The sequence below is a fragment of the Benincasa hispida genome, chromosome 10 (genome assembly GCF_009727055.1).
Source record: "Benincasa hispida cultivar B227 chromosome 10, ASM972705v1, whole genome shotgun sequence".
Taxonomy (NCBI): domain Eukaryota; kingdom Viridiplantae; phylum Streptophyta; class Magnoliopsida; order Cucurbitales; family Cucurbitaceae; genus Benincasa; species Benincasa hispida.
In genome coordinates, this window is record NC_052358.1 from 1498220 (window position 1) to 1510089 (window position 11870).

An 11870-nucleotide genomic window follows, 5' to 3' on the forward strand; every position below is an offset into this window, starting at 1 on the left:
CATTAAGTACCATGAAATAGAAAAAGAATTATGGTTTATATGTTTCATGAGATGAAATATTAAAACTATAGGTTATAAATATAGTATGGTAAGTTGGTTATCATATATATTTATAATAATATTAATTATTGGATAATTATCCCTTTTTCTCTAATAACCAATTGAATGGAAGGTTATTGATGGTTTCATGGTAATCGTGAGATAAAAGAAACAATATTTTCCTAAATTTAGTAGTTGTTGAATTAAAATTTCTATTCTCGGTAAGTAACTCATGGAAAGGTTGTCAAGTGAATGAGATTTACTAAACGACAACTGAAGAGAGACTAGACGATCATGGAATGACACTACACGATAGTCACTCAGTTGGTCGATAGCTAAACGATCGTAGAGCTTTTGCTAAATGATCGTGGAGCTTCTTCTAAACGATTGGGCATCGTCTATACGATAGACTTGTCATCTCCCACTTGCTCAATCATTTATACAATTATTCTTCCTCTAGTCTCATCCTTTAACCAAGTCCACAAAGAGCCCACACTTCTAGATTCTCACACCGAGAATACCAAGGTAGCCATTGTGGTGGTGTCGTACTCAACTCGACATAGTCGAGGTTTTTGGAGGTCGTTTGCTATGTTCGTGATCATAGAGATCGCTGTGTTCATGGTCTCTGTGATCGTGTTGTGTTGCGATCGAAGTGTTTGAGCATTCGGGATTGCTATCTTGCTTATTGGACGAGCGTTCGTGATCAAGGGTGTTGAAGATGAGTCTTCTAAGGTATTTGTAATTCTTCCCTTGATCTTAGTAAAGCATGCTATAATTTTGTTTTGTGCATAGCCTGTATGTTTCCGTTTCTTGATTGTAATTATTAGACCCCCAAACTTAGAATCATTCTTGTCCTCAAGCATGCGTTATACTTAAGAAATTCTAACTCACCGTCAGGCTTTCCTTTGCGATGACTAGTCTCTCAGAGTATAATTTACTCATACCTCTAACCATCGCCGCAACGCTCTCCTCCACATTGGCTGTTTCTTCAAAAAAGATCTTTTCTAAGTTTAAATCTGGCAAGCCTTTGCTCAAAAACTTTTTATTCATTCACGCAACTTTGCGTTTAGCTTTTGAGAATGCATTCGTTCAAAACACTTCAAAATTTTGCGATGACTTATTCGAATGCGGCGTTGAACCTAGTTACGCTCTTTGTTTTGGATTACCTCCACGTGTGTCATGCGGGCATCCAACTTCGGTTGCGTTCCATATTCAACTCAACTCTTGTCTTGCTTGATTTGGCTTACGCCAGATAGAGGAGTTGCACTTATGCGTTGATCTTGGTGACTTACCTTCGTTTTGGCTTGCCCCCATCTGTGTCATGCGGACATCCAACTATGAGTAAGTGCCCTTCACAACTTCACTCTTATCAACATGGGTTTCCCCATTGCGTTGACAATGGAGTTGTTATTCTCAATATTTTTTCTCTCTCTCTTTTTTTTTAAATGATCGTAATGTAATGAACGCAATTCTCCGGGATCGCTGCCACCCCCAAACTTAGAGGTTGGCAGCGCTCTCACCGCAAAGCTAAAAACAAACTCAACAGGAATGCGGTAATAAATGTTTGAGCGAAGATTTGTACAAAATAAACTTAAGACTTTCAAAAATTGAAGAAACTATTAAAAGTAGGGAGCGCCTTGCGATGCTTAGTTAGCGGATGCAGTGAATTATACGTACCATCATAGATGCATTGCAAAGGAATGCAAAATAAGAAAGGACCTTGGGTGGAATAACGCATGCGATCATGAGTTGGAATCCACGCGATCGAAGCCATGCATTGAAGGATGGAGGGAATTCTTCCGTTGTAATGCGCATCGAGGAGAATTATTTTCGTACCTACAAGGAGAAAACGCACCACAACCAAGGAAGCAGCCACATATCAAAAATAACAATAAAAATAAACTAAACTAAGAAAGCAAGGTAAAGATAGAGTAAAAGACGTCCCTGGAGAAATTGGAGTGTTGTCAACGCAAGAAGTCTCCCATGCAGGAGATTTCTCTCAACTGCTTGGGTCAAGGAGCTTACCCTGACTATTGGAACTTCCGGCAATTGTTGGGCGCATGTTGGCCACCATGTGCTTAGAATTACCTTCAGCTCATGCGACTGATTATCCTTCTATCTTAGGGTCAATACTGGCTTTCGGCGCATTGCCTATACTTCAATATTGATTGCAACTTGATCGCACAAGCTACAATACTCCCAAGATAAAAAGGTTGCATGCAGAGACACAAAACTCAACAAACAATTAGCTGCCAAGTCCCCGGCAACGGTGCCAAAAACTTGATGACTAAAATTTAGAGGGACGCAATATTGCGATGCATGTCTTAAAGTATGCGTTGATACTCATGCGTCGGTGGTCATGCGTTGGAATGAAACTATGCGTTAATGAATGTACGCGATGGCCATGCATTCCCGTCATAAGTTTTCTTGTGCTCACGCCAAGTATAACGCGAACGCAAGTTTCTCGGGTGATCCGAAGTCAAACTCAGGGACTTGTAACTAAATGCTATGCGGTAATGTGTTTGCGGCGGTTGAATAAAAGAATGATAGGGGATTTAAGCTACAATCTATTCCTACTCTTAACTAACAGACAAAGCAATGAGAATATGAATGAGAGGTAAAGACACGAAAATTGTTGACGCGTAGTAAATGGATGGAAAACAGATAAAATGTGAGGATGCCTTCATCGCAATCCTTAAGATTTACTGCAAGGGCAACCTCAGCCAACGCAAGCTATGCGATCATGCTACACACATCCGTGCCTAAATCTAGGACGTATGCGATGTGTATGCAAAGTGTTGAGAGGCTTTATTCCTAAGTCTCTATTTCTGCTATGTGCTCTCACACATAAACAAGATGACTGCATACCGCCACCTTATCTTACTTCTTAGACACATGCAATATCCTCTCCGTAGGGTGCATACCCTATGTAATAGAAAATGGAGCTTATTCCTAAGTTTCCCATTCTTGCTTATGCGTTCCAATCCGCTCTCTCGAGTCTTAGATTTGGATTTTAGACTACTCTTTCAAGTATGCCTAAATGATGAATGATGCACTCATAAGACAAGGTAATCGTATAAACTTGGCTGACGCAAGATTCCTATCTCTAGTGAACACTGGCTTACATTGCTTAGTGCGACCAACTACTTACCCTCCCAGGCAGTTGGTTGTTGCTGACTTTACTCATAGACAAGTATTGTGTCCGCTTATAGACTGGCATTGCTACAGCTTCACACTAAGCAAATAAGGTTTTCTCACACACTCGCACAACGCACACCTTCTGGTGGTTTGCTACATGCTTCATATCTCTAATCCGCATGACTAAGTATGCGATACTTTAACAGTCTCACTAAATGATGCAATGAATGTTAAAGGTGCTAAGCAAGGAAAGATGGAGATGGAATCGAAGGAAACATAGAAATACATCGAACACACAATGTATTAATTTCTTAATCCAAAATGTAATACAATACAATATAAGAAAAGAAGAGAAAATAAAAGGACCAGCTAGAAGCAATGATTTGCTTCTAACAGATGTGTGTCAAGGCTACCGGTAGTGCCATGGATGGGCGGTGAAGCTGACTCTCTCGAGATCTAACTCCGGCGAAGGCTCCGGTCGTCACTTGGAATAGATGAAGGAGATAAAGAACTCTTAAGCTTTCTTCTAATGCGTTCGTCTGGATCACAAGGATCCACCCGAAGGTAGGAAACCTTGGATGATCTGAAGTTATGCTCAGTGGCTTCTATTTATAGAGTTTGATCGCCGACAGCATTAATGGACCTGCTCTAATTTTGACATTCGCGGCGTGATAGTCCTTTTCTAAATCTTGGCTGCTAACGGCATGGCAGGTGAAATGTCAACATCATCTTTTGATTTTCCCGAGATATGCGTTGATGCTTCCATTCCCCAACCTTGCGGTAATCTTGCTATTATGGTTATCATCGTGTAGCTGCAATCTTGAAATGACCGCATTCGCTTGATTACCGCAACTTCTCCACGATGAGCACAATCGCTTGACGATCGCAACTCCTATATGATGGACGCATGTGTTTGATTACCGCAACACCCATGCGTTGAACATATGCATTTGCATTTGCGATGGAGAAGTTCTCTGCATGCAGTCGTCTATGCGATAGCCTGGCTTCCACGTCTGCGTCCGCTTCCTGCGTTAGCTACAAAGATAGACAATTGAACGCATAATAATGCATAATAGTGGGTTAGCCAAGATTCTTAATGCTGAACGACGCAAACTCATTTTCTTTTGAATTCTTAACATACTTGCCCTATATTCTGCTTAATAGCCCTCATAATTCTAAATAAAAGGCCTAAGATGACGTGCATTTCTACATGTCATCAATGTTCATATACTATAGAAATTTGAAATGGTCATTCCACTGCTCATGGAAATTCTCATATCTGATTTCCTTCATCCTCAACCAAGTCTTTTTTACTATTAATTATTTTTCTTTTTCGAGGATTTTTATGTTTGGAACCCACTAGTCTACCACGCTTCTAGAGCGTTCTAGATTCATTAGTGATAACTTGTTGTATTAGGATATTGATTTTTTTATAGAACATTTACAGTTGGTATATGTGACTTAGTTACTTTATTTGCATCTATAAATGCATATGGTAGTTAATTTGTGATATTTTGCAAATGAGTTATCTTCAGAATTTCAAGTTCACACTGATCTGTACGAAGATCTAAATGAGATAAAAACGATGCATTCCATGTAATTTCTTTTTCCAACTTCTTAATTCCTCCCTTTAATGTTGGAAAATTTGTCTCATTAAAATGAAAATCAGCAAATCATGTGGTAAATACATCACCCGTTAGGGGTTCAAAATATTTGATAATTAACAAGAAATTATATCCAATATATATTCCTAACCTTCTTTGAGGACCCATTTTATCACATTGTGGTGGAGCAATTGGAATATATATTGCATATTCAAAAATTCTCAGATGAGAAATATTTGGCTCATGACCATAAGCTATTTGTAATACAGAGTACATATGATAAGCTACTGGCCTAATGCGTACAAGTGACGCTGCATGCAAAATAGCATGTCCCCATATAGATGTAGGAAGCTTAGCTCTCATAAGCAATGGTGTAACGACCCGACCCCCTAGGACTTAGGTAAGGTCGTTACTATAATAAATGCATACAAAGAATTTAAAACGACGCTCAGTTATTTGAAATAAATGCTAATTAAAACAAGAGAAGTTCAAAAGACATTTATTAAATGCAACAATAATAGGGTACCCATGAATCATAAAGGTTAATAAATACATATGAAAAACAATTCTTAATAATAAGTTTCAAACATCAAAACTAAACATTAAGAGAAACATGAAAAGAACTCTAAATCTCATGATGCGGAAGTGTAAAAACTAATCACCAGTAACACATCACGAATTCCGCTACGCCATCGCCGGTGCATCTCTACCCTTACCTGAAACATCAACATAAAGAATGAGTATGAAATACTTAGTAAGTAGCCCCACCACTGGAGTCAGGCTAGGCATCTATGTCCTCTAGATACCCGCATAGGCACATAAATACATGTAACAGATGAGAGACTGAGTCCTATCCTATTTAGTTTAAGTATGCTCACAAAACTGGTGAATCCCGAGGGAAACAAAAAACTGGTGAATCCCGGAGGAAATACAAAACTGGTGTCATCCCGAAGGAAACACAAAACTGGTGAATCCCGAAGGAAACACAAACTGGTGAATCCCGAAGGAAACACAAAACTGGTGAATCCCGAAGGTGAATCCCGAAGAAAACACAAACTGGTGAGCATCTAACTAATCAATGAGGGTATTCACACAGTCTTAACGTGCTATGATTCAACATTGTACAGTTCTAAAACATACATAAAAATCCTTGATACCATGGCTTCTTCACATACACATAATTCTTAATAACATATTTTACATCATCCATGTATAACTTATATCATAAATCCACAACATGCAAGTATGCCTCAACACCAGCAGATCAGACATCGACATATGAAAACACATACTATCACATAATAACGATCAAGCACTTAGGTGTGTATGTAAACAAATCAGAATTTGTGCCAGAACATACTTTGATTCAGGTCATACTGTCAATCAACATGCTAACATTTACCATAACACACACTTATCATGCTAACATATAACTAAAGCCTGGCCCGTGGGCAGTTTCAGTGGTAAGATTACTTACCTCGAAGTCAAGTTTAGATATTAATCTAATCTAATGCTCTTCAACAAAATAAACCTTGAATTAAGTCCCCTAATACAGACATAATACTAAATTTCAGTCTTTGGAATCAAGAACCAACATAAAAATTTAAATCAGACGGTCACCAAAACTTACCCAAACGAAACTCGCAAGATTTCGACTCCAAAATTTCCTCTTAGTAGGTTTTAGAACTCATACCAAAAAGTCAATATAAACATGATTTTAGTCCCAAATTAGTAACTTAATTTTCTTATAGGTACCCTTAACCCAAAAGACAAACAACCCAACTACTCACCCAAACTTAACAATTCCTGACGAAAAATCAGTCTCCTTTTCGATGAGCAACGTCCTCAAAATCCTCTGAATATCACTCCTAAAAGTCCAAACTTAACGGATTTTAACAAAATGATTCCAAAACAAACCACACCCAAACTTCCAGGAAAACACCTAAAACTAAGAATCTTACCCAAAAGAGATGTGACAGCAACCGCGACGACGGTGGGAGCTGGGCGGCATCGGACGAAGAAGCGACGTCGGACGAAGAAGTGGCTCTCGACGACAAGACAGATCAGCAATGACGTCGAACCCACGATCTTAGATCTGGCACCTGCGGATGGCTGAGAGTCGACGACAACCGGCACGACGTGAGTAGAGGCGTGTGAAACCCCAGTGCAAAGAGTCGGCGGCGAGGAGAGGCACAGACACGCGACTGAAAAGGGAGAGATCGCGCGGTTTGGGTCATCGATGCTCGCAGATGGCACCGTTAAGCAAGGGTTGTCGAGAGAGAAAGGAATGCGAGCGGTGGAGGCCAGCTTAGGCTCAGGCGGCGGCAGTCTAGACGAGCGCTCGGCTGGATAGCTGGGCGACTAGCGGCGTGTTTGACCGGCGGGATCTAGCCAGCCAGAACTCACGAACAGCGGCGATTGGACGGCTGAGAGGCGCGGCGCAATGAGGCGGTGTGGAAGCAAAAAATGGAGGGGGGCTCGCGTGAGGGAGAAGGCGTGAGGGGGGGTCCTTTTTATTTTAAAAAAATATACTAATAATAATAGTAATAATAATAATGATAATAATAAAATAATAATAATAATAATAATAATAGTAATAATAATAATGATAATAATAAAATAATGATAATAATAATAATAATAATAAAAGGAAAATAGTATAACCCTAATTAAATCATTTCCTTAACCCACTTTATACTATTTAATTTCTTTTCTTTTTCCAAAAATAATTAATTCCTGCCATAACTTTTCAAATTAAATAATCTTTGAATAATTTCCATGACAATACTTAAATCCTCGCAATTATACTTTAAATTCAAAATTTCAAATATGCCCTTCAATTAAGGACAATTACTGAAAAAGGACAAGTTTGACATTATTAATAAATAAATAAAAAGGTGTGGGGTGTTACAAATGGTCTTGCAATTAATTGCAAACATTTTATAAATGATTATGCTAATTTTGTGTATGAACATGAGCTACAAGATGTTCAACACTCATCCCAATTGACATACAATAATTATTAAAAGCTTGAGATGTAAATTCACCAACATTATCAAGACGAATGGTCTTAATCATATAATCAGGAAATTGTGCTTTTAACTTAATTATTTGATCAAGTAATCTTATAAATACAAGATTTCGACTTGATAACAAGCATACGTGTGACCATCTACTGTATATATTTATTAATACCATAAAATATCTAAATGGTCCACTTGATGGGTTAATAGGTCCACATATATCACCTTGAATTCGTTCTAAAAATGCAGATGATTCAGTCCTCACTTTGATTGATGATGGTCGAATGATTAATCTGCCTCGATAGCAAGCATCACATGATAATTAATTAGATTGAAGAATCTTTTGGCTCTTCAATGGGTGTCTATTTGAATTCTTAATAATTCTTTTCATCATTATAAAGCCTGAATGACCTAACATGTCATGCCAAATTGTAAATATACTTGTATTCATGAACTTCAATTTCATTGTTGCATATGTTTCAATTACTCATATATGAGTATAATATAATCTAGAAGATAAAGCAGAAAACTATTTCAATATACGTTTTTCATTTGAGCCAGTAGAGATAATATATAGATACTCCACATTATTCTTACTATCAGTCTCAATATGATAACCATTGCAATATATATCTTTAAAACTTAGAAGATTTCACTTTGATTGACTAGAGAACAATGCATTGTCAATTGTAAATTTTATTTCTCTAGACAAAAATAATATTTTCTTTTTCAAACCTTTCAATTAGGTTTTAGAACTGATATTGTATTAACTTTTGCTTCTAGCATTGTCAGTTTAGAAAAATATTTTCTACTTGTAGGTATTGCATGTGTAGTTGCATTGGTTGCTAGACATAGATCTTCTTTGCTCACTTTTGAATCACCCAACAATATGAAAATGATCCACGTTTCTTTAGTGAAGGAAGCGACATGAGCTTGTGCTAATAATGTATTGTAAAATCGAGGATTACAACAGAGCACAACGGGAACACAAATATGAAGAAAATATTATATAATAGTATATAAATATAATAATAAATAAATAGATAAAATAAAATAAAATAATTAAATTATGAAAATTGGATAATATGAAAGTGGAGTAGAATATTGAAGTGGATTTCTCACCAATGTATATTATTTCAAGATCCACCAAATGTCACTATTTACAGACAAAGTGGCAAGTAGGATTGTGGTGAACATTAAATGCATAAGTGGTTGAATGACACATGGACAACATATGTGGTTATGGAAATATGATATTTGACATTAGACACTAAATATGGACATCTAATACCTATTTATAATATTTATAATACACTATTTACCATGCGTACTGACTTTTACAATATATAAACCTACCTACAAGGCTACAAACTAAGGATGAATTACATAAATCACATGCTTCATAAATTTGGATTTACTAAACTATGCACCTCCTATTTAAATTTGATATTTAATTGGTGAGATTTATGAATCGTTTTTAATGATTGAATTATTAAAGCCCCATTTGATAACCATTTTGTTTCTGAAAATTAAGTCTTTGGATACTATTTCCATCTTCAAATTTCTACGCACACTACTTCCACCTCCAAATTTCTTCCTTTTGTTATCTACTTTTCACTAATTGTTTAAAAAGCCAAGTCAAATTTTAAGAATTAAAAAAAGTAGCTTTCAAAAAGTTGTTTTTGTTTTTGAAATTTGATTAAGAATTCAACTATTGTACTTAAGAAAGACGCAAATCATGGTAAGAAATATGGATGATATAGACTTAACTTTTAATAAAAAAAATAAAAAATAAAATAATTACCAAAAGGGATCTAAAAGATTGGAATCGACAAACAAAAGTATTTTGTCACTCTTTTGGAGACAAGTATGTTGATATGAAGAGGAAGTTAAATTTAGTGACGTGTCTCATCAAACTTTACCGCCCATACTATTCTTCAATGCCATGGAAATAAAAAATTTCTAGATTATATGGCCATTTTTCATTCATTTCGATTCGATTTTTACATTTTCAATATTTCACTTTAGTTTTCGAATTTTTAATATTTTTGTTAGTCTATACAACTAAATTTAAATACATTATGAAGTTAAACAAGGAGAAAATTGATTATATATATATATATAAGGAATCAAACCAAAAAATTTTAAGGCACCTGATTATAGTAATATAAAAGTTCAAGGATGAAAATATATTTAAAAAGTAAAATTGGATTCACAATGTTTTTTAATCGATGCTTGTTTGATTTATAATTGAGATATATATATTGTTAATGTATACATATACTTAGTCTATGTAGTTAGAGAGTCTTTAGATTAGTTAAATCTTTCTAGGGTCTATTTTTAGTCCCTTGATATTGTATTTATATCCCATACTTTTCTATAAAATATATTAGAGTAGAAATACATTGTTCGCATGGTATCAAATTCCAACTAGGGAATCACTATCGTTGTCCGTTCGTGCAGCCGACCCTGCCTCTACTTATTTTCTGTCTGTTCGTCAGATTCTCTACAACTCTCAAGGTCCATTTATCGGTTGGGTGTGCCTCTGTTTTATGTCCACAAGGTCCGTTCGTCCGTTCATCTTTGTGTTTTCTGTCCATCAGCTCCCTCTTCATCGATGTCGTGCCCAGATCCGATAACTAACCCTCCGTGCTTGCCCAGATTTGTATGCCCAGTCAGATATGAAGTCCAACTGGAAGAGTCAAAAAGTCCAAGACCGCCAGCTTACACATAGAGGTGCCATGGTAGTTAGGGAAGCCACATTAAAAAATTCCCCAAATGTGCATTAAGTTATAGGTTGTTATCTAGATTCTTATTCCCCTCCTTTGTTAGTGACCATCTGTACAATTTGTTACTCTATTATTCTTTCATTTATTATTATTTTTATTACCTCTAAAATTAGGGCAAACGTTGTATAAAAAGGCAATTATGCCTCTCTGTATATATGTGTAAAATCTGAGAAATTCTCCCAAAATACTTTAATTGTGTAAATCTAATCTTGGTATTAGAGCACTATGGCAAATGTCGCTTGGAGGTTCTAAGTCTACAAAATTAAAAAATCCTCCACTGAACCAACTTCTGAATCAGAAAACAAGTACAAATCTCGACTGAGGAAATTTTCTATTGTGGAAGACTTTTGCTCTGCCCATTTTTCGAAGTTATAAGCTTGACGGTCATCTTTCTAGTAAGAACCCTTGCCCTCCCATGTTTCTCTCAAGCCGTAGTGATAACTTGACACCAGCTGTGAGCAGCACTAGCTACGCTTCAAGCTCTCAAGTGGTTCGTGAAGATACTATAAGTACCACTATTGAACGGAGTCTGAATCCATAGTATGAGGCATTGATAACAGTGGATCAGCTTCTCTTGGGATGGCTATACAACTCTATGGTGCCAGAAGTAGCTGTGCAGTTAATTGGAGCGAAAAATCTCTAGGAAGCCATTCAGGAACTGTTTGGTGTTCAATCCAAGGCTGAGGAAGACTACTTGCACCAGATCTTCCAACAAACTCGCAAAGGTAATACCAAGATGAACAAATATTTACGTTTGATGGAATCACACTCTATTAATCTGGCACAGGCTGGCAGTTCTATTTTGACTTGAGCATTGATATATCAGGTTCTACTCGGGTTAAATGAAGAATATAACCCAGTTGTTGTGGGCATTCAAAGCAAACTAGGTACATCAAGGCTTAATATGCAGTCGAAACTTCTGTCCCATAAAAAGCATTTTGAACATAAACTCTGTGAAGTCTAGTACCTCCTTCAATCAGAATATTGCAGTCAATGCAGTGTTCAATCGAACTCCGAATGGACCAAGACCTCAAGGTAATCAGAAGTTTAATCACTCTCAGTTCATTGGTAAGAATGGCAATGGGAGTAACATACTGAACAATTACTTCCACAACAGTAACAATGGAGGAAATCAGGGGCGAGATTGAGGCTGAGGTAACAATCAACTAATGTGTCAGGTGTGTGGTAAGTTTGGCCGCACATCCCTAGTCTGTTATCATCGTTTTGAAAAGGACTTCTCCCCTGCTTTCAATCAAGGTCGAGGTAGTGGGGGCTCA